Source organism: Hemicordylus capensis, chromosome 17, assembly GCF_027244095.1.
Source record: "Hemicordylus capensis ecotype Gifberg chromosome 17, rHemCap1.1.pri, whole genome shotgun sequence".
Classification (NCBI taxonomy): domain Eukaryota; kingdom Metazoa; phylum Chordata; class Lepidosauria; order Squamata; family Cordylidae; genus Hemicordylus; species Hemicordylus capensis.
This window is the reverse complement of record NC_069673.1, coordinates 894,866-922,011: the sequence shown is the minus strand read 5'-3', so window position 1 is coordinate 922,011 and position 27,146 is coordinate 894,866.

The following is a 27,146-nucleotide window of genomic DNA, read 5'->3' as shown; positions in this document are numbered from 1 at the left end:
TGCAGAGAAGTGTTGGGTTTGAACCTCGGAGATCACCAGGTGAGCCAGGCAGAGGGACCTGGAGGTGGCGCTGTACAGCAGTGCAGGATCACGCAACAAACTGCTTCTTCCTTGGTTGCAAACAGGCTGGTCATTCTCTTGGCCAACCTCCCTTTCTTGCAGCAAGGGAAGATTTCAGGTTGGCCACAGATGTGCACCGACGCTCCTCTTCCAACAGAGTTTCATGCAAACACAAAGAGGCTTTTTGGACCAAGGAGAGCAGACGGAGGGTGCAGAAGGACCAGCTGGAGACCTGAGGAGGGAGCCTTCTATGTGGGTGGCCTCCTCTCGGGGTCCGTCTGCTTCCTTGGCATTGTGCAAATGTGTCTTTTCTCTTCCAGCAGATGCAACGGTGGTGGCAGGCAGCTCTGTTTCTCTTCTCTCCCTCCTCCATCCTACACAGACACCCCCGCACGATGCCAGCACCAGGAAAGGCAGCCATGGCTTCCCCCATGCTCTTTGCCTGTCCCAGCTGCAAACGACGGTTGCCTCCAGAGGCCCTGCAAATAGAGAGAGTTAAAGCAGCCATCAAGACCACCCCCTGCTCAAAGCAGGACTCTAGAGAGTCCCCAGGGGATGGCAGTCCAGCCTCTGCTTGAAGACCCTGCCCCCTGCGAGGGAGAGCCTGCCCGAGGGAACTGGTTCCATTGCCAAATGCCATGAAGACGTTTCTCTTACTGTTCAACCAGAATCTGCCCTCCTGTAATTTAAGCCCATAAGATCTAGTCTTCCGGGGCATCAGAAACTTTGCCATTGTGCTCTGTTGTTTCTGAGAACTGGAATCAGCAGGTTGAAGTTACAAGGAAGCAGAGACAGGCTAGATATTGGGGGGGGGGGCGTTCCTGAATGCAAGAGCTGCTGGACAGTAGAACAGCCTGCCTCATGCAGTGGCAGGCTCTCCTTGGCTGGAGGTTCTCACACAGAGGCTGGACGGCTATCTAGCAGATTCCTATACTGCAAAGGGGGTTGGGCTTGAGGTCCTCCAAGGGACCATTCAGCTCTAAAATTATGTTATTCTAAGAAACTGAGAAACAACAGAGGCAGGACAGAAGGCTAACCTACCTCACAGGGTTGTTGTGAGGATAAACTTACACCATGTACACCACTCTGGAATCCTTGGAGGATGAGTGGCATATAAATTAGATAGATAGATAGATAGATAGATAGATAGATAGATAGATAGATAGATAGATAGATAGATAGATAGAAAACAGAGAGGACAGACAGACTGAAAGACAGACAAACAGATAGAAGGCCCGGTCAAGAATGTGGGCTCAATGGTGTCAGGAGAAGGAGTGGCTTGCCACATATCCTGGGACAGATCACATCCTTGCTTTGTGATATTATTCAGAGCCTTCAAAAATGACGAACTTATGAAGACTCTAAAACAGCAGCAGGGTCCGTGCTGAATGCTTCACATTTTAACAGCTTTGTTGGTGACAACCTCAGGTGAGGAAGGAGAAATAGATTTTTAAGAAAACACTCTGAGCTGCTGCAGTGAGGTGCATCACGATGTGGCAGTGAGGGATGAAAAGAAAGGGCTAAATTTAGCCAGGTGAATGTGCGCATTGGTCCAGGCGCCTATGACATTTCCCCCAGATCATGTCGTGTGCCTCTCCCCTGAATCAGGACAAGTGAAATATGAGCCTCCATTTGCACAGGCAGCCGTGTGACAATCCAGAGGCCTCTCAGCCTATTAAGGAGGTCAGATGTCCTTCAATGCCTTAATTGACAGATTCACCAATTAAATGCCAGTGAGCTGGTACATGACCAAAACCGGCATTTAGGAGCCTTTTTGACAGCATGAAAGAAGAACCAGGTGCCTTGCCATCTGATAATCAGAAGTCCTCACTCTTCATTAGAAAGAAAGGCCGGGAGAAATGTTTTCTCTTGTGCTCTCGGTGATGGCTAGACATCTGGGCCCAAACAAACCAGGATGCCCTTAATAAGCCCTGCAGATGGAATTTGCCCTCACGGATTAATTACTTGATTGTCTTGTAATGAAACCAACTGAGGTTTGTTGCCCTAGTTATAAAAGGTGTGAGAGAGATCATCTGATTATCTTACTGCATGGACATCCAGGACAGTAAACATGGCGGCCCAAATGGGGGACATCTGAATGAGAATAAATGATGATGATGATGGAGGAAGAGGAAGAAGAAGAAGAAGAAGAAGAAGAAGAAGAAGAAGAAGAAGAAGAAGAAGAAGAAGATCATTTGAGTCCATCACAGGCTATCACATCAAGGGGTGAGGGATGTGGATGATACTTTCCTGAAGCAAATTATAGATGTTTAAGGGAAGGAAGAATTAGTACTTTGGGGGGCTTCCATTACCCTGAGATCTGTTGGGAGACAAAGTTTGCTGAGATTTGTTAGCAAATCTCCAACAATGAACCGGGCCGACCCTGGCCTGGTCCGGTTTGGGGGTCTACTGGTAAAGGGGAATCCAGTGAGGATTCCCCTTTATCAGAAAAGGGGCAGGGGGGCTTCCCTAGGCCTAGAGGGGGCAGGAGGGGAGACAATAGTACTCACAAAAAAGGATCCCCCCTCCTGCCCCCTCCAGGCATAGAGAAGCCCCCCTGTCCCTTTACTGGTAAAGAGGAACCCTCACCAAATTCTCCTCTGCCAGTAGACCCCTGAACCAGTCCGTGAACAGGTTCGGGATGGTCCAGCAGTCGAACCGGGCCAGGCCGGATCAGTTCAAATCCAGTTTGGATTCAAACCAAACTTGCAAATCCAGTTCCATGCACACCCCTAGTCCAAGGTATGTTCAGAGAGACGGAGCTCTCAAGCAGAATCAGGGTTGTTCCCTTGCAGTGGAGCTGCCGACTGACCCATCTCTGCCTGCTTCCTTTGTCAGGGGCTGCTGGGAGGCTGGAGCCCAAGATGCCAGGCCAGGCTAACTACTGCAAGATGTACTTATTCTAAATATAACACCAGGCAGGACGGAGAGGCCATTGCACATTGACAGACGACCCACCCAAAATGCCCACTATAAAATGGATTATTTTGCAATCATTCACCTTTTTCGTTATGTTTACTAGCAACCGTAGACATGAGATAGCAGCCAAAACCGATTTGTTTCTCCAATTCTGCTCAAAGATTTTCAGTGCAGATTAACCTGCTTCTGATCTGTCTTGGGCATTCAGTGATATGTTATTTCAGGGTCTGATATGTGACATTGTTTGACAGCTGGCATAATCAAATATAGTACTTGACATGTGACATGTAATGGCATTTTGTGCCCAACAGCACTTGACAGATCGCATGAACATTGATAGATGGGCATATTGCACATAACTGCATGGTGGAGATTGTCTTGGCACCCATCAAAACCACCTTGAGATAAACAGGTCTAAAAGCAACCAGATCCCAATCTTTGAATGTAAGTTTCAAGGACACTTCTGCCTGTGCCACCAGCCAGGCCACTAAGCAGCCACATCACTTCCACCCAAACAGTAACAGAAGATCACTCTGGTGGATCACCCTCAAGCAGAGATGGCCAAAGCATTTTAGAGTTGGGAGGGGCATTGGAAGTGGTCTAGTCCAACCTGCAGCTCATAAATGGGCTTGCAACTCACCCTTCCATTCTGGCTTTGTCCGATTCATTTCCCTCCCTGACTTCCACACTGCTGCATCTTGCCTTTTTAGTTTGCATCCTGGTCCAGTGGAGGGGTCTGGCAAAGGTTTCAGCAGGAATCCAAGGCAAACAGGACCACAGAAGGATTGGTGGATCGGTGAGCACGTCTGGGCTGGATACAGAGTATCCCACAATGAGCAGCAAGCTAGGAGATTGCTCCAGCAATGGCCTGTTGCCAAGCAAGGCCCAAAATACTCCTGCTGTCTCCTGCTCCAGCACCTCTGTGGGTCTTGTTAGGGCTCAAAGGGATGGTGCTGATGGAGGTGGAGAGCTTCAGGGGCAGAGCTCTAATAGGGCGGATGAGTTCAAGCAACCCAAGCCGCTCAACTTCCAAGGGCCGCCTGACTCACCCCTCACTCCATGGCCCGCATTTCCCAGCTCTGTTGGTTGCTGGCTGCATGTGTTTTCTTTATTCTCAGAGAACAAACAAAACGCATACCCAGCAACCAGCATGACTGGGAAATGAACCCTGGAGGGCTTGCACAGCAATTCTGGGGCTCTGGTCACACACACACACACACACACACACACACACACACACACACGATATCACATGCAAGGGGGAGTGGCCAGAGCCCTGGAAGAGCCATCGGAGCTCTCTGGAGCTCACTCCCAGCTGGGTGTCTCCCTCACCTGCTTCTCTCCCTCAAGAAGAAAATCCAGTAAGGCTGTTGAGGAGAGGGGGCAAACAGGCCCCCGTTCCCCTAGCTACACTACTGGATTGCTTCTTAGATTTCAGAGTTCAGGAAGAGGAATGATTGGAGTCAGAGGAGGAGGGAAGGTCACCTCCACAGGCTGCTACTGCAGACGGTGCCTCTCCCAGGGTGATACTTCCCAAGGTTCTTTTAGTACCAGGATGGAACCTTCCCAGACACCAGAAAGCAGATTTCTTCACCCAGCTTTCTCCATCCTGTGTCCTCAGACCCTTTCTCTGGTAATAAGAGGAAAAGAATAACCCCTGAACCCTAACAGTGTGTAAGGCTGGGGCTGGATTTCGATCAATGTGAGCTCCTTTGGGAGACAATATTTGCCAAAAGGGGGGCCAAGCAAATTTTCAGATCTGAATTCTGAGCATAGAATCTGGATTTTAGATTACAACTATTTGAAAATGTTGCATGTTTCAGCTCTGAGGCAGGCAATGGCATGGCATGTGTAGAGTTGGATTCTCGTTGGCCTAATTCTTCTTCTGTCAGCACATAATGTTTCCCATCTTGTTTTTATTAGGCCATTTCTTGGGCTTTAAAAATTTAGGAGAAGGAGGAGGATTCATTCTTCATAATGTTCAAGTGACGACTCTATTAGCATCCTTAAAAGCATCCTTAAAGTTCTTGACAATGAGAGTCATCCACAACACTTCATAATGAATCACATTTTTGAAAAAGAAAAAAGCTAAAATGAAATGAAATGCCTTGTATCAATTCACATGACCATCTCTTATCCATGGAAGTATTTTTGGAGGCAGTGTATACGGAGAGCACTCCGAGGGAAGGATCCACTGGTGGGTGTCGCATCACCAAGTTACCTGAAGGATGGCTTTCATCTGCTTGAATCTGACCATCTCTTGCACTTCCTATTGCTTCTTTGATTATTGCTTGGTGGGGATGCAGTGAGTGAGCCTTCTCTGTGTCCCTCTTTCTAGACCCCCTGCTCCTTGAACTTGGAGCAGCAGCTTCCCTGGTTGTTATTATATGGAGTTTTAAAAGATTAACGAGCTTGACTTGTGTTTTTGAGCTGATATTATAGTAAAGTTACCTGAAAGATGGGTGTCAGATGTTTGGACAAGGGGCGCAATTTCAGTGCTTGCCCTAGGCGCTATTTTCCCTAGATACGCCTCTGGCACACGTGCATGCCCTCAACTCCTGCCTGTGGCTTCCAGCGGCATCTGGTGGGCCACTGTGTGAAACAGGAGGCTGGACTAGATGGGCCTTCTTGGGCCTGATCCTGCAGAGAGAGGTAGGGGGGTGTGTGTGTGTGTGTGTGTGTGTGTGTGTGTGTGTGTGTGTGTGTGAAAAATCAGACTTTGCTGTATCAGATTCTGCTTTATAAAAAATGCACTGTTTACTACTCTTTGCATCAAGAGAGAGTTTCATCTTTGCCTTTCATCTTTCCCAACTGACCAAAGATGTTTTGCCAAGTCCCTTGAATGAGTGATCAAGGATGCAGGATGGACCCTTTGATCAGCCTGAGCATCAAACGCCACTTCAGGCCATCAACACAGGGTCTCCCTGTGCTCAGCCATAGATCTTCATTAATGGAGCCGTTAGCAGAATGTCACATCTATAATCAAATTCTCTTGTCTTTGCCCTGGATCTCTTGGCTGTTTGGTTGTGAAGGCCCAGTTGTGCTGCTCACCTGCCAAACTCAGTTGCTGGTCATTGTTAAGATGCGCGCAAACAACAGACCCTTGTGGGACGTTCACTGTCTGCTTGCTGCCTCTCTGAAGCTTCTTAAAATAAGCTGTGCCTTCGGGGCAATTTGGTTTTTTTTGGATTTCATTCTTTACAGAGTACGTAAAGTGAGATTATTTATGTTATAGTTTGCAAAACAAGCAGGGTAAAAATTGGTTTAAAATAAATGATAAGTATGATTGTTGCACTTATATTCCCTTTTCATTCTTCCAAAGAGCACAAAAGGGTGTTTTAGTCAAGAACAACAAAAGAACAGCTGTATGAACGTGATGGTTCATTCCCAACATGTTGTGAAGTAACCTTTCTCAAGGGAATGTCTTACTAGACTGCCTGGGGAAAATATATCCTAAGCACAGGAACGTAGGAAGCTGCCTTACACGGATTCAGACCCTTGGTCCATCTCCTCTGACTGGAAGTGGCTTCTCCGGGGTTTCAGGCTCAGGGGTCTCTCCCAGCCCTACCTGGAGATGCTGCCAGGGATGGAACCTGGGACCTTTTGCATGCAAAGAAGGTACTCTTCCACTCAGTGAGCTAAGGGCCTCAACACCTTAGGAGGGATTCTTTATCTACTGATTTACTTATCATATTTCTATACCACCTGATATGTGTATCTCTAGGTGGTGTCCACAATTTAAAACACAATCTAAAACAATTCCCAACAGTTTCACAGAATTAAAAAAAGTGAAAACAATTTCATGGGGCAAAAACAATTAAACCGTTCAAAATTCATTTCAGTTAAAAGCCTGAGAGAACGGGTGTGTCTTGAATGCTTCCTAAAAGCATTCAGAGATAGAGATGCTCTCATTGGGAAAGGGAGCATATCCCAAAGCTCCCGGGGCAGCCACAGAGATAGGCCGAGAGCATCTCCAGATTCCAGAGTCTCTGCCCTCCAAGTGGATTAATTTTCAGGATTGCCATGAATGTGGACTTGGCACTAGCTCCTGCTTCGCCCTCTTCTCTTTCCACTTCCTGCACTTGTGATTCCCAGGGGGAAAGCAATTAAAACAGAAACACGGAAGCAGCAGCAGCAGCATCTGGGTTGTGTTTCTCTGGCCTGACCAACGGTCACGTCAGCAGTGAGCAAATACAGGCTGCCTCCGTCCTGCTCACTCCCAGGATTAATGGTTCTGGAGGGAGCAAAGGGACAGTTCTCCAATCGCCAGAAAAGCCGGCAGCGAAACGCAATATTTTGTAATCCGTGGCCATGTAAAGGAGTGTCTGTGCTGGGCTCTGACATGTGTCTGAGCTTTAATTCAGGAAACGAACAGCCGCACTGTGGGGAAAGCCATCCATCATCTTGAGTAATGGATTTCCTATGAGTGTATATTTCCCACTGCATTTTTCAACAGCAAAAGCACCAGGAGATCTTTCGAGAGGAAAGCAGCAGAGACTTCCACAATCAACAGGAGCCATGTCTTTGGGGCGAAAACCTGTTTACTACTTTTGGATGCCCATCGTCTCAAGAAAAAACTCCAAAAGGGGCATCATCGTGGCTTTAAAAGTTCACTTATAACCTGATTTTCTGCATTGTGGGTATTAAAAGCAGCATACAAGAGGCCAAATTCACAAACACAACACTACAAATGCAGGAGAAAGCAAGGGTGACAGGAATCAGCTGAAAACTAGCAATCGCATTGGCGATCGTGCAAGATATTTGTTTAAATATCCAGCAGAAAACGTAAAGCACCCAACGGCCACCTGGTTAGCCACCCACCTGAAACTAGGGATATATGGGGCATGTCAGATCTCACCCAGAAGGGGATCCCAAAGCTGCAGAGAAAAGGAGCGAAGTGGGGCAGAGCAGACTCAAACCCATTGTTGCCTGAAGCAAAGGACAAGATGGCGCCCCCATGCCACATTGCTGAAGTATTTGTCATCCAGATTTACTGCTGGGTAAGCAAATTGGCGTAGTGATGCAAATGGCCTCTGCGCACATGTGGAAGTCACTTTAATAGCCTCTGCACATGCGCAGAGGCCCAAGCTGGGCTGCAGCCTACCCAGCCTGTCATTTTCGCAATCCACCCCTGCAGGGGTGGTGGACCTATTAGGATGGTCCGTCCCAAAAGGCTGCTGGACCCAGTGGGATTTGAAAAGGCCTTGGAGGATGTTGACGTTGGTGCGGCCGGTGATTCTGTCGATGCCCTGGTGGGAACCTGGAACAGGGAACTCATCAGGGCAGTAGACATGATTGTTCCTAAGCGTCTCTTCTGACCTGCTGCAAAAATGGCCCCTTGGTATACTGAGGAGTTGCGAGGGCTGAAGCTGGGTAGGCGACTAGAGTGCAAGTGGAGGGGAACTCGGTTCGAATCTGATAGGATACAGCATGTCACCCATTTGAAGAGTTATGCGGTCGTGGTGCGTGTGGCAAAAAAGAGCTTTTGGTCTGCGCGCATTGCGGCTGCAGGTTCGGGCTCAGCAGAGCTATCCCGGGTTGTGAGGAGTTTGATTTCTGCTCCTTCTACTTCAAATCAGTCCCTGGGGTGGTTCTGCTGTGATGCCTTTAATGGGTTTTTTGCAAACAAGATCTCCGGGCCAACTTGGACTCCACTGTTTTTGCAGGGTCTATGGAGGAGGTGTCCAGCAATCTCTCTTGCAGTATTAGATTGGATCAGTCTCAATCTGTGACTCCTGAGGATGTGGACAAGCTGCTTGGGGCAGTGAGGCCTACCACCTGTTCTCTGGATCCTTGCCCGACTTGGCGGCTGCTGTCTAGCAGGGAGATTGTTGGAGATGGCCTAGTTAATATCATAAACGCATCACTGAGGGAGGGGAGGGTGCCCCCTTGTTTGGATTGATTAGACCACTCCTAAAGAAGCCTTCTTTGGAGCCCTTAGTGATGGACAGTTACAGGCCAATCTCCAATTTCCCTTGGTTGGGCAAGGTGATTGAGAGGGTGGTGGCCGACCAGCTCCAGGCAGTCTTGGAGGAAACTGATTATCTAGACCCATTTCAAACTGGCTTTAGAGCTGGCAATGGGATTGAGACAGGCTTGGTCGGCCTGATGGATGACCTTTACCAGGGAATCAACAGAGGGAGTGTGACTCTGCTGGTTCTTCTGGATCTCTCAGTGGCGTTCAGTACCATCAACCATGGTATCCTTCTGGATCGCCTGGGGGAGTTGGGGATAGGAGGCACTGCTTTGCAGTGGTTCCGCTCCTATCTCTTGGGTAGATTCCAGATGGTGGAGCTTGGTGACAGTTGCTCCTCAAAATGGAGTCCCCCAGGGCTCCATTCTGTCACCAATGCTTTTTAATATCTACATGAAACCGCTGGGTGAGGTCATCAGGAGATTGCTTCCACACAACCAAAAATTGGGAGCACATGCAGCTCCCAAACCCTGGTAGAACACAGTTTTTGATTGTGTGAAGGACCTCAATGACTCTTCACTGCTTGACTCTTCTCACTGGCAGACAGGAGTAGTTACAAATGCTGAGTAATAACTTTCTAACATCCCAGTTGCGCGCTTCAGGGTTCTTGGCTTCTTCATCATCGCCAGTGACTTAGCTTTACTGAGCAGCATCTGTATCCATCTAAATCCCATGCTAGGGATCATTAGGGAGAGGATTGGAAATAAAACTGTTGATATTATAATGCCATTAGGCAAATCTATGGTGCAGCCACATTTGAAGTGCTGTGTACATCAGTACACAGTGTACATCTCCTGTGTACAGGAGAGCTGGTCTTGTGGCAGCAAGCATGACTTGTCCCCTTAGCTGAGCAGGGTCTGCCCTGGTTGCATAGGAAAGGGAGACTAGAAGTGTGAGCACTGGAAGATATTCCCCTCAGGGGATGGAGCCGCTCTGGGAAGAGCGGAAGGTTCCCAGTTCCCTCCCTGGCAGCATCTCCAACGAGATAGGGCTGGGAGAGAGACTCCTGCCTGCAACCTTGGAGAAGCCACTGCCAGTCTGGGAAGACAATACTGAGCTAGCTAGACCAATGGTCTGACTCAGCATATGGCAGCTTCCTATGTGCCTGTGTTCTTATGTACATATCTGGTCACCATGAGTATTTCCAGAGAGCAGACTTTACTGTGGGTTTACTGCAAGGCTTTACTATGAGTTTGAATTTGCCCCCCAAAAAACAGTACAATAAGTGGGGTTTTTTTTTACCCCCAACATAAATTGGGCTATGCTCTAACGCACAATGAAAAACCCAAATCATGTCTGGAGTGCTCCCCGATAGCTTGCAGGGACTTTGGGGTAAATCTGGCCAATATGTGAACACACACCCTCCAATGCAGAGGAGAAGAGAGCCAAAAGCCCATTCTGGAAATGCTCCCTCTCTCAAAAGGGACATTGTAGAACTGGGAAAGGTGCAGAAGAGGGCAACCAAGATGATCAGGGGGCTGGAGCACCTTCCTTAGGAGGCAAGGCTCCAGCATTTGTGGTTTAGATTAACATAAGAACAGCCCTGCTGGATCAGGCCGAAGAAGGCCCATCTAGTCCAGCATCCTGTTTCGCACAGTGTCCCACCAGATGCTGCTGGAAGCCACAGGCAGGAGTTGAGGTTTCCCAATTTAGAGAAAAGACAACTAAGGGGAGACACATTAGAGGCTTATAAAATTATGCACAGTGTGGAGAAACTTGAGGGAGAGAAAGAGAGCAAGAAATTTTTTTCCCCTCTCACAGAACTAGAATCAGGGATCATCCCATGAAACTGATCACCAGGAAATTTAGGACAGTCAAAAGGAAGTATTTTTTTACTCTGTGCATACTTGTTTTATTGTTTGTTTAAACAAACAAATTTATTTATTTATAATTTATAATTATAAATTTATAAATAAATTTATTTATTTTATATACTGCCCTTCCAAAAATGGCTCCAAAAATTAATCCGTAGGACTCTCTGCCATGGGATTTGGTGATGGCCACCGGCCTAGATGGCGTTCCAAGGGACAGTCAAATCCATGGAGGACAGGACTTCTAGACTTGATGATCATAGGCTACCTCTAGGCTCAGGGGAAGGATACCTCCAAATGCCACAGTAGGAGAGGAGGTATGCCGCCTTCATCTCTTCCCAGAAGTATCTGGTGAGCCACTGTCAGAAACAAGGTACTGGACTAGATAGGCCTTGGGACTCATCCAGCATGGCTCTTTCTTTCTTTCTTTCTTTCTTTCTTTCTTTCTTTCATTCTTGCTTGCTTGCTTGCTTGCTTGCATGACTGGTTTCATGCAATGGATTGGAGCTTCTCTGAATCCACTTGCCACTACTGCACGTCACCTGCTACTAGCTTCTCCACTTTCTCATCTCTGTGTGTCTCATGAACCATGTGCCCGGACGGAGACACCAAATCAATTTTGGGCGGGGAGGGGGATCTGCTCCTGAAGGAGCCCTTCTCTTCTGCTGCCAGATCTGACCAGCTGGGGAAATGCACTGCTATCTTCCAAGTGGCGCCAGCTCATGTTAACCAGCACAATATCAGCAAGTGGGCATAACTTCAGATCAGATCCAGACACGGAAGCATCACCATAAGGACCTCGAAGGGCAAACAGGAGGCCAGGGCTTTTCAGTGAAGGAAATACGTCTTATTGGAAGAAAACACCACAGTCAATGAGGTGTTGAATATTGGCTGTCCGCAGGTTTGAAAGCTGGCAGTCAATACAGAGGAGGGGGTGTTTCAGGCTGCTTGCAAGGCAAGTGAAACTGAGCAGGGGAGGCGTAGGGGGGAGAGGGAGGGGTGTGGGCCTTGGTTCAAAGCAGAGTTTTTGCATGGTGCTGCATGCGATGAATTGGTCCAAGGAGCAAGGGAAGAGCCAAGGAACAGCCCTTGGCAATAATAACTCTCCTGCAAAATGGTGTGTGCTTTTCCTTTAACTTAACCTGCTAACCGCTTTTTGTGTTAATTCTGGCATTTAAGGAAGATTTACAGCTGCAACGGCAGCTGAGTTTCAACGTTAAATTATTGTAAATTATGCCACAATTACATTACATTAATTTCTGCTGCATATGGTATGTTGCATTACTTTGGGCAATTTATGCTCTTTTCATGCTAAATTGATGTTGCAGGTCCCCGACAGGATAGAGATTGATCACTTACAAATTTGGAAAATGAAAATCATAATTAATTGGAATAATGTGGTAGTTGTCTCTTCTGTGGTGTGGGTGTCTCCACCAGTTTGGAGACCATGGATTTCCATGGTATGTATTAACCTCCCTAAAGGGGGCAGGGGTCTCTGGGGGCTTCTCCCAGGAGAGGAAGGAGAGGAAGGGGCTTCTCCCATGAGCGGAGAGGAGTCTCTGTGGGCCTCACCCTAGCTCGAGGGCAGGAGGGCAGAAGAACAGCAGCTTCTGAGAGGAACAAACAGAGTCAATGCTGCTAATGTGGGCCGGCCTTAAGTTGATCGTGGACTGAGACCTTGCTTGACCACCTGCCTGCTTCTAGGGCACTGGATCCAACAGACAGACAGGTTGCCGGGCCCTGGACCCGGGCGCGTCACTCCTTGTGCCAGGCTGCAGAAAGGGGCAGCTGTGGGCTTGATCTCATCCAGCACCACCCTGCACTTGGCCAGGGAGGGAGCTGCAGCTTCTGAGACTTGAGAGCCGAGAATGGCCCTGTCCGTGGTCCTGTAAAGCTGCTGACGCTGGCCTTGGTCCTAAACTGAGCAACTGCTGGTCCCTCTGTTCAGGTTGGGAGAATGATGGAATGTGAGCATTGGGAGGTATCTGGCAGGTTTTCTAGTCCCACCCTCTGCCTGGTGCTGCTACTACGGATTGGCTGGAAGGCCTACCTGCCTGCCTGCCACTCACCTTCCCCTTCCATTACCATGTCTGTTGTGCAGAAAGATGGGACATTCTTATTAATAGTCTAGGACTCCCCCAAAGCTCTCCGAGGGCTTCACATTATTTTATTAGTTATGTAGGAACATTGGCAGCTGCCAAATGCTGAGTCAGACCATTGGTCCATCTAGCTCAGTATTGTCTGAGACAATATCTACCCAGACTGGCAGCGGCTTCTCCAAGGTTGCAGGCAGGAGTCTCTCTCAGACCTATCTGGAGATGCTGCCAGGGAGGGAACTTGGGACCTTCTGCTCTTCCCAGAGCGGCCCCATTATCCCCTGAGGGGAATATCTTAGAGCACTCACACATGTAGTCTGCCATGCTGGACTAGGACCGGGGAGACCCGAGTTCCAATCCCCATTCAGCCAGGAGACTTGCTGGGTGACTCTGGGCCAGTCACTTCTCTTTCAGCCTAACCTACTTCACAGGGTTGTTGTGAGGAGAAACCTAAGTATGTAGTACACCGCTCTGGGCTCCTTGGAGGAAGAGCGGGATATGAAATGTAATAAATAAATAAATAAGCAAACAAATTCATTTGCAAACCAGGGTGGGCCTGGCTTAGCAAAGGGGACAAGTCATGCTTGCTACCACAAGACCAGCTCTGCTCTCTACACTGTAATGTCTTTGCTCAAATGGCCCAGGAAGGGAAGTGCTCAAGAGAGCCATCGCTCTTGGAAGGGAGCTATTGATGGGAGGAGAGCTGGTCTGGTGGGAGCAAGCGTGACCGTTCCCCTTTGCTAACCAGGCTCTTCCCTGGATTGCATTTGAGTGGGAGAGTACATGTGTAATCACTGTAAGATCTTCCCATCAGGGGACGGGGCTGTAGCTCAGTTGAAGAGCTCTTCCGTGCTTGCATGCAGAAGGTTCCAGGTTTCCTCCCTGGCAACATGTCCAGGTGGGGCTGGGAAAGACCCCTGAGCCTGAAACTGTGGTGGGGGGAGAAAGAAGCTGCTGCCAGTCTGGGTAGACAATACTGAGCTAGATGGTCCAATGGTCTGACTCAGTATATGGCAGCTTCCTCTGTTCCCAAGGCCATGTGATGAATGTGTGGCTTGGGAGAGATTTGGCCTGAGGACACCTTGGGGCTATTCCCACGATCAGGCAAAATCAGGCTAAGGGAGCCTAGCCCAATTTTGCCTGATCGTGGGAGCCACCGGGCTCGCAGGCAGTTAACCCACCTAAGTACCCCTCCCCTTAAAACAGGTTTGCAGAGCGAGCGCTCCGCAAACCCAGTTTTCAAAATCATGAGTAGCTGCAATGCAGCTCCGTGCCATGGCTACTCAAGAGTAGACACCCCCCCGGAGGGGAGGCGAAAAGCCGCCTCCCAGCTCCAGGGATCTCTCCAGTTTGCCCTGCGCACTCGCACAGGGCATACTGGAGCTTCCGGGGGCTGCACGGCCCCCAAATTCCCCCGCCCCCACCGGCTACATCACGGAGCCGGCAATCATCTCCCGCTTGCTTGTGTGCGGGGAGAGCAGGCGTAGCTCTCCCTTCCCAAACCGAGTCTCACTGATCGTGGGACCCTGCTCCTTGCCTCACAGCGGGTCTGTGTCAGCAACATAAGGGGCCTGCATACCCTGATAAGGCAGGGAAGCTGCCTTACACCACACCAGACCCTCCATCCTTCTCACACAATATTGCCCACACTTCCTCGCTCAGGTCTCGGGCAGGTGTCTCTCCCAGCCTACCTGGAGACGCTGCCAATGACTGAGCCAGGGGACCTTCTGCATGCCCAGCCGGGGCTCTGCCTCGGAGCTGCAGACCTTACCTGGCACGCACAGAGGGGTCCCAGAGAATGAACATCAAGCACGCCTTTTAAAAACCATCCAAACATCTGGCCTCAGGTCTCCATCGTTCTGCTTCAAGGATGTCTCGTTTGTTTATGAGAGGAGACACCTCAATAAATAATTTCTTTTTAAAAAAAAAGAAAAGAAAAGAAGAAAGATAAAAGGACCCTTCCTGCTGCCTTCCCGGTCTTTAGTTTTTAATGAGCAAATTTTCCACTGAACGGGAAGCCAATGCGGCAGCGACCTTTCTCTGAGTGACGGGTTCCCTGCTCAGGATTTCATCTCTCATGGCGGGTCTGCAGCCCTTCCATTGATATGCTGGCTGAAACCACAGCCAGCCTGTTCCCAATCAATAGGAGAGAGCAAGACAGATGCCAGTGTGTGTGTGTGTGTGTGTGTGTGTGTGTGTGTGTGTGTGTGGAGATTTCACAGTTCTCTGGGGTTGCTGACCTCCCAATGTCATCTGGCTTGGAGATCAATATGCCCAGGCGATCACAAGACTACACACAGCTGGACGAGCTCAGCTCTGCCGGGAGTCCCTTGCCTGTGAGACGATTTTGCATAAATGCAGGAGTTATCCTTGCTCGAATCAGCCTGGAGAACCTTCCTGAACATGAAGGCAGCTTGGGAAGTCTTCATTCATTTTCAGTACCGGCTCCCTTTGAAAGGGACGTGCTCTGGACAAACCCCTGTTGAAGGTTCAATGGGTGCTCGCTGCTATTTCGCATCTTCCTCTGCTTGTCCCAGCATGGCTTAGGCTGAGTGTGACAACCCCGTGTGTCTGTGTTGTGCTTCATAGATTCATATCCCACTCTGCAACTATTGCAAAGTGAGTTAGAAACAGAATTAAAACAAAAATAAGCATAAGTACTATGATTACTACTATGATGTTTTATATACCACTTTTCAACCAAAGTTCACCATGCAGTTTACATAGAAAAATAAATAACACATACATGAAATGGTCCCCTATCCCCAAAGGGCTCACAATCTAAAAAGAAACATAAGTCAGATGCCAGCAACAGCCACGGGAGGGATGCTGTGCTGGGGCTGGGTAAGGCCAGTAGCTCTCCCCCTGCTAAATATAAGAGAATCACCACTTTAAAAGGTGTCTCTTTGCTCACTTAGCAAAGAGAATTGTCATAACATATGGCAATACAATACAATCCGACTGGTAGCCAAAATGAATAAAATGGCAGCCACCAATAAATCCTTATCACCGAGAGAAGGGTTCTTTTCAAGGTCCAGCTTGGGATATTAAATGTGGCAAGTGTGGTTTAAGATACTCAGTGTGGCCACCACCACATTTAGGCTGGCCTGCTCCCGGTCAGTCCCATCTTAGCTCATGGCGGAGCAAAGCGCACAACTCTCGGCAGTTCTTTAAAGGCTGGGTAGCAGTTGATATGGGAGCAGACAGTCCTTAAGGTCGCTCAGGTCAGAACGAGCACTCTGAATGCGGCCTGGAAGCATCCTGGCAACCAGCAGAACAGAAGCAAAAAAAAAGAGAGAGAAAGAATCTCTGCTCCCGCCAACTTGCCTCAACTTTGCAAGCGGCATTCTGGACCCTCTTCCAAGCCCGCCCACACATTGCAGCAAACTTGTCTGGATGTGACCAGTGCAAAGATAACTGGGATCAGATCCGACTTCTCCAAACACACAGCCAAGATTGCGAACAGGCCATTCTGGCCTGGCGTCATTACTGGGTGACCAAGGACAGCACTGGATCAACCCCCAAGCTGCCTAGAAGGATCCCCAGCCCCCTCCAGGACAGACAGGGCTCCTTGGACCAGGGTCTCAGAATTTCTGACCTATAGCACCCATCTCCACTCATCTGGATGCATCTTTGTGATCCTTAAGTATTTCCAGCCATTTCTTCCAGGCACTGTTCAAATCCCTCAAGGGCTTTTGCCCCTCAAGGGGGCAGAGCCTTGTTTACTGCTGCCCGAAGAGGCTTGAGTCAGAGGAAGGTAGGTTCCAGTTGATCATCAGGAAAAACGTCTTAATGGTAAGGGCAGTGCAACGATACGGCCAGTGACCTAGGGGATGGTGGGCTCTCCCTCGCTGGGTGGGGGATACTCTAGCTCTGGATTTCCTTCTTCAAGTAGGGGATGGACTAGATGGCCTCTAGGGACGATCTACTGTACAAGCCTCCATCTAGGGACCCTCTAGGGACCTCCAACTCTGCAGTTCTATGACAGGGGTCTGTACAATGCCCCAGTGCTGCGAGGAACAAGTTATTTGCTGCCAAACCTTGTGGCAGAAATCAAATACCCATTTTAGCTGGTGTCTGTGTCTGTCTGCAGCCAAAATATTCTGAAAATTTGTTTTACCAGTTCAGAGCAACCGGGGGAGGGAATTGGAATGTGCCCAAAAATATGAAGCAAACAACGTTTATTATGATTTATTGCGTACATTTCAGGTTGGGCGAGATTGCAGCGGTGAAGGGGGGAGGGAGGGGGGGGAAGGATTCAGACCTCGTACAGAATCCCTTATTTATTTGCCTTTTTATTTCACAAGTAAATAAGATATTCCATCAGAGGCAGCAATCTTCCTGGAGACTGAAAATGCAGCTCATGAGTTTTTACAATTCCCAACCTTGGCCTTGTGCTGCATTTTTTAAAAAAAGATGGAAGTGGCAAATGTGTTTTATTAGGATTGTGAGAGGCGTTGCAAAAACCACCATTAACAGCAAACGTTTTAAACAAGGTACCAGTGTTGTGTGGGTAAGAAAAGAAAAACCAGCTGTGAAGTACAGGCACGGTAACGGGCTTGATGTGGATTTAGGATGCAAGGACTAATATGGGGAAGAGGGAGAGAGAGACTGCACAGACCACTGTTTTTCCTCTTTAAACGGCAAAGCCGTTTAAGATCTCTGGCACTGTCTTGCTAGCTTTCTTTTTTCTTTTTGAAAAAGTGTGAAATGTCTCTGGCTGACGCTCTGAGCCAGAGAGGTGCCCTTTGTGGGTATTTGTGTTCCCTTGCAAAATCTGTTCCCCCTTTCAGTGATTTTTTTGCACCCGTTTGCCAAAGGGTGTGAAACTGTTCACCAGGGGATAGGTCAGAAGAAGAGGGAACAAATCCTTCTTGCCAAGGAAACTCTACGGCTGCTCCCTTGTATCATGACCCAGTGGCCTGTAGTTGCACATAGGAAGCTACTGAGGGCGTTCACACGACTGGCTGGGTGAGAGGGGTTGGTGGGTGAGCAAGCAGGCTTGGCTTCACTCACCTTCCCTCCAGACAATTGGCAAAATGTTGGCGGGGGTGCCGTCCACCCTCCCACACGATCCATTTTCAGAGAGCCGAGACAACGCATCCCAGCCTCCAGGTATCTCACAATGCACCGTGCGCTGAGCACAGTGCATTGGGGGATTCCCCCAGGAGACAAGGGCGCTCTAGGCACCCATCTCTGTGTGATTGTGCGGGAGGGCTGTGTAGACAATACAGAGCTAGATGGACCAAGGTTCTGACTCAGCAGAAGGCAGCTTCCTATGTTCCTCGTTTCTTGAGGCAAGACATTTAAGGTCCACATACTTGTAGCTTCATTAAGGAAGTTACATACTTGGATGGAAAGCCGGAGTCCCTGAGCTTTCTATGACTTCATAGTGCGAGGGCAGAACAAGGAAGGAGGAAAGGGGCACCGCAAGGCTGAATTGGGCCCTGGGACAAGAAGTCAAGGTGGCCGCCTGTTCCCTGCCTTCTTCTCTTCCCTTCTGGTTTTTTTCTGCAGAAGAACTGTAAGGAGGTGGTGGAAAACAAACCATTCTCAGCACGCCTTTTCTCTCACTCCTAGGCAAATGATAGCATCCCTTCCCCACGCAGAAGACCAAAGTGCAAGCAGTGGGGGGGGCCTCTTCAGGGGCCCGGGGACATTTGCTGAATTATAGCTACAACCCCTGGCAGCAAGCAGGGAGGAGGAGGAGGAGGAGGAGAGGGAGCCCTGATCGTCTCTGTCTACCATTCAAAGGAAGCCAGAGCAGAGAGAGAGAGCACAAGAGTGGGGCAACGCAAGAGGAAGACTCTTGCTTACTGTCTCTGTCCCCAGTGCCCCTTGGGGTCAGTTGGAGGGGAGGTGTATAGGGAAGAGCAGGTGCTGATGCAGCTGTATCTCCAACACTCCCCCCCCCACTTCAATCTGCCAAAGATTAAAAATGTTTCCTTAACTAACCAAGTCACCTTCCAAGAAATCAGAAGACATTTGCAACGGAAGCTCTGTGCAATCCTCCCCGACTGTCAGGTTTTAATCAGTGAGGCAGAGAGATTAAGGGACGTTGCAGCTTGGTGTTTAAATGCGGTTTCATAGAGTAGCTCCAGGAGCCGGGGATCCGTCTGGTCACTCCCTCTCTCCAGGGGGGTCCACAGTGGGGTCTTCATACCAGGCAATGCCCAGCTGGCCACGAAAGAGCATCCTGGGATGGACGCCTGCCGCCCCCTCCTGCTTCCAGCCACTGCAAAGACCACCACCGAGGGGCTCCATTTGGACCCTGCCTGCCATCTCTCCAGCCCTAAAGGCAGCCATACATGGGGGAGGAGCGCCGGCTTTGAGATGGTGAGCAGGAATTGTTGTCCCCTTGGCCCAGCAGGCTCCTCCCTGGTTGGTTGGCTTTGGTTTGTTTGCTCATCATTTATTTGTATCTGGGTGGGTGGCTGCAAGGGAGCACTGTAAGAGAGGGGATGAGGCCATAGCTACGGGGGAAGAGCATCTGCTTGGCATGCAGGAGGTCCCAGGTTCTGTCCCCGGCAGCATCTCCAGGTAGGGCTGGGAGAGACGCCTGCCTGCAACCTGGGAGAGCCTGCTGCCAGTCAGAGCAGAGAATGGTCCATGCAGCCTCACAGCTGTGTTTGGACTCTCATGTGCTTGGACTTCCATAATCCCTGGCAACAGTGGCCAATAGTTAGGGGTCGTGGGAGTTGTGGGCCCAGAACAGCTGGAGGGAAAGCGTTGTGCAGCCCCGGGGGCGACCCTATGGAGCTCCATAGACCAAGGGTCTGACTCTGTATAAGGGCGCTGCCTCCATTTGAGCCGCCATGCTTCTGGAAGCATAGTCTGCCCTGCAGAGAGAATGGCACCGCCCTCAGCTAGCCTGAAGGGACTCTCAAGTGTCCTGGGGGGTGTCTCGTTGGAGAGATGCTGGGGTGGGGAATGTGGCCACCTTGGCACAGACTCCGTTTCAGCAAGAGGGCACGGACTCTGCCTGCCCCACAGAGTCCTACAGCTTTCATGCATCCTAAATTTTAAAAAAATGCAGGGGATTTTGCAGAGAATCTTACTAGCCCACGGCCACTGTGGCGGTTGTCTACAGAAACCCACAGAGAGGGAGTCCTTCCTTCTTGCACCGCAGAGTGGAAGGAGGCATTGGGATGGATGGCTCTCTCCTGGTGGCTTGTTTGCGTGGGCTCAGGGAGGAGGAGAGTTTGGAAACACACACGCAGCATGAGGAAATCTCACACGCAGCCTCTGCACAGTCTGTTAACTTTATGGCCTGGCGGTTTAATTAAGATGTCTTGATCCATATAATAATTGCAAAGTTTCTTCTTGCTGGAAATGAGTTACCAAGTTGAAGTGGAGAATTGATTAAATGTTTATGCTTCTTGGAGAGCTGCCTTGGCAAGTTTTACTGTATCGGCCTTCTAGGGTTTCTCTTTCTTTCTGACCAGCTTTACACAGGACATCCGCTCATATTGGGAGGGCAGGGGATACAAGCTGGTCTGAAATCAATGCTCCCTAATGCAGATTCACAGGGCCTGTCCCCACAATTGACTCTCTGGGAAGAGCAAGAAGTTTCCAGGTTCCCTCCCTGGTGGTAGCATCTCCAAGATAGGGCATTGAGAGATTCCTGCCTGCACCCTTGGAGAAGCCACTGCCAGTCTGTGAAGACAATACTGAGCTAGATGGACCAAGGGTCTGACTCAGTATATGGCAGCTTCCTATGTTCCTAAATATTAGAGAAAATATATCCGGGGGTGGACAGGAAGTGGCTCAAAACTCCTTGGAAGTAGTAGGCTTTGCCCCTGAAGCCCCTTCCCCCTAATCTCAGGTTTTGGAGACACCATAAAGGAAGATGAGCTAGATAGACCAAGAGTCTGACTTGGTATATGGCAGCTCAGCTGCCTGTGTTCCTATGTTCCTACATGTAGGAGGTGTTCAGTGCTGCAGCCCATCTGTGCTGCCTGATGTTCTTGTTGCCAGAACGTCCCACCCACACATGGAGATATCAAAGTCACATTTCCAAAACAGAGCTTGGGGAGGAATTATTTCACTCCCCGTGTGCTGCTTCTCATCCAAAGCAGGCTGGCGTGTTTTGTAGCCCAACGCCATGGGGAGGACTCAAGCCCGCATAGGTCGTGATCCTTCCTCCCTGCTCCCCTCCAGCTCTGGCCAGGTCCCTGCCCCGATGAGCTACAATCTAGATTTTGACAAGGGGAGACAAGGGGGAGTGAAGGAAGAGGCAAGAACAGGGATGAACGTGAGCAAATACAGTTACCTAGACTGGGTTGGGACAAGGACTAGACCAGGGCGGGGCTCTTTGAGGAGGCGTCTGAAGGCAGGGTCGGCACCACGGAAGGGTCCTAGGGGAGGGTTACCATCCCAGCTGGTGGTGGTGGTAGAGCAGGCGGAGGGGAGGCCCCAGACCCCTGCTGGCTGAGCAAAGAGGCCCCTTTCAAAGGGCTGGTTCTCTTATACTTAGCAGTGGGAGATCAACTGTCCCTCTCCATCGCACTGGCTGTTGCTGGTGTCGGTCTACCTTCTGTTTCTTTGTGAGCCATTTGGGGCAGGGACTCATCTTATTGATTGTCTTTCTATGCCAACCGCTTTGCAAACTTTTGTTGAAAAGTGGTCTATAAGTAGTATAGCTTTATCCAAAACGGAGATAGGCTCCAGCTGGCATGATTTGTTCTTGACACATCCTTGTTGGCTCCTAGCAATCGCCACATTCTTTTCTAAATGCTCGCAGACCGACTGCTTAATCATCTGTTCTAAGAAGGGTCCAAGTATCAACATGGAACTGGCAGGGCTGTCGTTTCCCAGATCCTCCTCTCCCCCATTTTGATGTTGGGACCACATTGGCATGGCTCCAGCCTTCCAGGGCTTCAACTGTTCTCTAGGAATTTTCAAAGATGGCGTCCGCAGTTCCCTTCCGTATCCTGGGACGTGATTATTCATCTGGCCCTGCGCACTTCAGTGTTCCCTTACCATTGTTTTATCCCTCTTGAAGCACATTTCCCTTCTCTTCCTTTGCAGTTTCGCCCTCTTCTCCAAGTAGCAGGCTGACTGCTTCCTTAAACTTCCCCTCTCTTGTTTTGGATATATGTCACTATCTGATATCTAATAATACCTTTTAGCTATAGCGATCTCTCTTTTAAAAACCACTTCTTATGGGGCTTATTTGCATTCCCGCTTAGCTTCGGCTCATTGGGAGCTTTAGCGTTCCAGAAACTCTGTCTCTACAGGTTCAGCCCCCACCTTGCTTGGTTCTTTGGCCCTTCTTCCATTTCCCATACACATCCTTTTTGCTAGAATCTGATCCTTTGCCCCAGGGTTCACAAATATTCAGCTAGGCGTATATTTTGAGTCCCTGTTCAGCCAAGTTCTTGGGCAATGCTCCTGGTACATAGGAACAAAGGAAGCTGCCATATACTGAGTCAGACCATTGGTCCCTCTAGCTCTGTATTGTCTTCACAGACTGGCAGCGGCTTCTCCAAGGTTGCAGGCAGGAATCTCTCTCAGCCCTCTCTTGGAGATGCTGCCAAGGTGGGAACTTGGAACCTAGATGCTCTTCCCAGAGTGGCTCCATCCCCTGAAGGGAATCTCTTCCAGTGCTCACACTTCTAGTCTCCCATTCAAATGCAACCAGGGTGGACCCTGCTTAGCAAAGGGGACAAGTCATGCTTGCGACCACCAGACCAGCTCTCCTCTCATCCCAGGATACGGTAGCTTCAGGAATGGGCAGTTTGGGTTGCAGTTGGGCAAAAGGACACGGAGGTCATTCCCACGACCAGGTAGGGCAAAGCTAGCTCAGGCAGGGCTGGTTGTGAGAACTGCCAAGATGGGGACCAGGTGGGGAACCCCCCCCCAAGGCATCCTGATCCCCCATGCAGTGCATTGTGTGATCCCTGAGAGGGCAGCGGGGTTCCCTCCCCCCCGCCGTCCCTCTCGCCGCTCTGGCAGTGCTCTCACGCCATTTGTGTGAGTGTGCAGTGGGGCCGGATCATGAGGGGGGCGGGCAGGTACGCTCCGGCCTTTCCCACCCCCCTCAGCCCTCCCCTGGCCCAGCGGCTAAAGTCACGCGAACGACCTTACTGCCTTTTCAGATGCCGCTTAACTCAAAAGGCAGTACTCGAATCAGCTTGTGCTTGACTAACAAGCAGAAGGTCGCTGGTTTGAATCCCCACTCCTGTGTTTCCCAGACGATGGGGAACTCCTATATCATGATGTAGCCATGTGGCGCCCAGAACCTGCCTCAGTACCTGGAGGGCTGTAGCTGTAGCACTCCCGGGCCTTTTGCTGAATGCTCTGGAAGCAGCTGGCTGCTGGCTACTGCTGGCCACAGAATCCTGGGCGAGAGTGACCATTGGTCTGACCCACATTGGTCTGTCGATCGGTCTGACCCACATCGCATCTTGTGTTTGTCTGCCATCCCCAACATGCAGTCTATTAGTGGCACGGAAAAAAGTTGCTCTGCAGCATCCCCATTCCTTGACCCCCTGGGCAGGGTGGCGGGGAGTGGAACAAGAAAAGCGGGAGAAGAAATATGGCTCGCATTAGATCTCCACTTGATGGGATAGGGGCCATAAAAGCAGATTTAAGAGTCCGGCAGTGAAATTCTACTTTCCCCCCAAAGATCAGGCAATCACTTCCCGTTTGCTTCTGCTCCTCCTCCTAGGCAGTCGGCATTGAAGCAGCGGGTGAAGCATAAACCAAAACCTCTCTAGCAGAAACTAGCCTTGATCCAAAACACTTCCATACAGCAGTAGGCTGGCTGGGTGCTGCTTTCTGTGTCGCACATGCACACACACTCCCTTTGCCTGGGGTGCTCAACCTTGGGTCCCCAGACATGTTGAACTACAGCTCCCATGGGCCTCTGACCATTGTGGCAGGGCATGATGGGAGTTGTATTCCAGCTGCAAACTCTGGGGACCCCAGGTTGAGAACCCTTGCCCTGTTCAGGGATGGGTTGTAGCACTGGAAGAGGGACCCATCAGCTCCTCTCTTGTGCTTCTCAAAATGGACCTCCTAGAAATTGAGTCGCTGACCAGGGAATATGTTACATTATCTCAGCCATTTCCCCAACAGCCCTGGTGAGTAGGCCAGTCTGTGATATCATTCACATACTGCAGATGGGGAGCTGAGGCTTGGAGGCAAAAGCAGATCTTTGAGACTCGAGTGCGAGTTGCTCTGGAGAGGCTCCAATGTCCCAGGGAAACTCTGGCATAGCGGTGGCGTCGGGGAGGTGTGTTTGCACTGGCAAAAAAGGGCAAAGGAAATGCCTTGGAAGGGAGTGGGAGGGTGGAGGAGAGCTGGTCTTGTGGCAGCCAGCGTGAATGGTCCCCTTTGCCATGCAGGGTCTGCCCTGGTCTGCATTTGAATGGGAGACTGCATGTGAGCCCTGTAAGATATCCCCTTTGGGGGCCACTCCTGGAAAAGCACCTGTCTGCTTGCATGCAGAAGGCTCCAAGTTCTCTCCCTGGCAGCATCTCCAGGATAGGGCTGAGAGAGACGCCTGCCTGTAATCTTGGAGAAGCTGCTGCCAGTCTGGGTAGACAATCCTGAGCTAGATGGACCGAGGGTCTGACTCAGTAAATGGCAGCTTCCTGTGTCCCTAAACCTTGAATCGGTCCCACGGCCCTGCTTGTAGCATTCATGAGAGGCATAAGATGGCCACTTTTTGCAGTGGACGGACGTTCATTCTCCCCCCGCCCCCACCGCATTTCCCCTTAGTGGCTTTCTTAATGAAACAAACCAGTGAAGCTTGCATGTTCATTGTCCTCTGACTAGCCCAGAGCCAGCTGAATAAATCTGCCTGCATTAGACAGAAGGGGTGCCATTATCTCCCTGTTTCCTTCCCAGCCCGGAAATCGGCTGTGACATTTCTGTCTTCAAGGGCTATTTGTCTCTTCACTGCCCCTGCTCCTCTTTGTGGACTGACAAGCCATTTAAGCTGAAGTCTATTCTGTTCCTCCTGGGCACGTGTAAGAACTCAATGGAGCATCCTTATGAATGGGGGTGGAGATGGAAAGGACAGCAAGAAAAGTTTCTTCTTCTCAACATGGGAACTCAGAGTCACTCAAGCTCCAGCTGCACGTCAAGGTACTTCTGTACATAATATGCACTTCCAAAAGATGAGGAGACCAGGAGAAGAGGAGGGCTGGTCTGGTGGTCAAGAGCATGACTTGTCCCCTTAGCTAAGCAGGGTCTGCATATGAATGGGAGACCGGATGTGTGAGCACTGGAAGAGATTCCCCTCAGGGGATGGAACTGCTTTGGGAAGAAAAGAAGGTCCCAAGTCCCCTCCCTGGCAGCATCTCCAACGAGAAAGGGCTGGGAGAGAGACGCCTGCCTGCAACCTTGGAGAAGCCGCTGCCAGTCTGTGAAGACAATTCTGATCTAGATGGTCCCATGGTCTGACTCGGTATATGGCAGCTTTCTATATTCCTATGGAGGCCACTAACTGGCTTGCAAATGGGATTATTTATGTATTTATTTGACATATTTATTATTTATTTATTATTTTATAAAATTGTTGTTGGTTGGTTGGTTGGTTTTGCTTGTTTGTATACCACCCACTACCAAAGTCTCTAGGTAGAATGAGAGATTTCACAGAGGAGGCTAGGCCTCTTACTGGGGTCATTAGCCACAGTAGCCAAATAGAACCTCCTCACATAGAGATATTCTACCTTTCAGCACCAAGTGCTGGGGTAAACAAAAAAAAGGTAGGGCTGTTGCCTTCATGGCCTGCCTGTGGGCTTCCCGTTGGGGCATCTGGCTGACAGTAGGCTGGGCGGACGTTAGTTCCATTCTACAGCTCTGGTGCCGTAGCTGAGCATCTCCTTGGCTTGCAGGAGGTCCCTGGTTCCATCCCTGGCAGCATCTCCAGGTAGGGCTGGGAGAGACTCTTGCCAGAAATCTTGGCGAGCCGCTGCCCGTCTGTGCAGGCCATTCGGAGCTAAATGGACCGAGGGTCGGACTCAGGCAGCTTCCTCTCTTCCTAATTGCTCTTATGCTCTGTGTACATCTGCTTTTAATCTCAGGCAGCTGGCTTCATGGATGGGTCCTTCTGTTTTCAGCTGGGAGTAGTTTCCCTTGGCTGAAACTTTCCTAAGCTGAAATTCTCTTTGCAGTGCTGCTAGAGTTAAACATATGTGGAATTTGGAGAGAAGCAAAATCTCCATAAGGTGACTGAGATTCGAGGAGGAGGAAGAGGAGGAGGGGCGAGGGGAATGGGAATCCTGTAACTTCCTCCTGCAAAAGCTGATCGGTAGCACTCCCCAGCTTTGTAGTCTGCCCGAGAGACGCCTGCAAAGGCTTGATGCAAATCCCTTCTGACAGCTGCCTGATCTTGGGGCCCCTTCGGCCTTGTAGGCCTCCAGAAGACAAGAACACCCCCTGCTGGGTTCTTTGTTTTATTGGCCCTCAGGCCTTTCTCAATAGGGTGGAAGAAAGAGGCCAGAAAAACCCCAAACCCGCCCCTCTCTCTCTTCCAAGTTGCAGCAGTTCTGTAAAGATAAAACTTCCTGTAAGTGCCCTGCTGACATACAAAGGACGGCTTGGCTTCTCCGGGGAGCTATTATGAGCCAGGCAAAAGGACAGTTCTGCAGTCTTTCCATTCAGCTGAAATAATAAAGGGGGGGCAAAGCCAGCCTCGGAGAAGAGCTTGGGGGCTATTTTAAGAAATATCATACCCAGGGTGACAATGAATGTACAAAGGAAGTTGCAGCTTCCAAAATAATTAGATCAATTGGCAAAACCCCACCGGGTTAAAGGAAGCAGGCGGGTTTCTGAATGCAACTTGACGGTGCCTGCCCGTGGAACAGGAGGAGAGCCGGAGCAAGTCTCAGATGGAAGAGGCTGAAGGCGGTTCCTGGAACATTCCCTAAAGTGAGGGGGGACACATTAGTACATGGTGGAGGGAGCTCTCTTCGTGCCCTTGGATACCAGGTTCAAAAACAGGCATTTCAATAAGTCCGATTTTGCTCCAGAAAAATGAGCAATCCAAAAAGAAGTATCTTCACATGCAATGAAACCCTGATGGAGAAAGGAAACAGGTCCAGTTTCTCATTCTACACGATGTAGTGATGGTCACCTGAATGACCTTTGAAGGGTTATGCAAATCCATGGAGGACAGATCTGTTGATGGCAATTAACCAGGGTCATCAATTGGAGTGTCTCTGTACAGGCCATGTGTCTGTTTGAACACCCACTACAAAGGACTGAATGTGGGGAGGGAGGCACCCACTTCATGTCCTTCTCTCCCTAACTCACATTCAGGAAGGCACACTT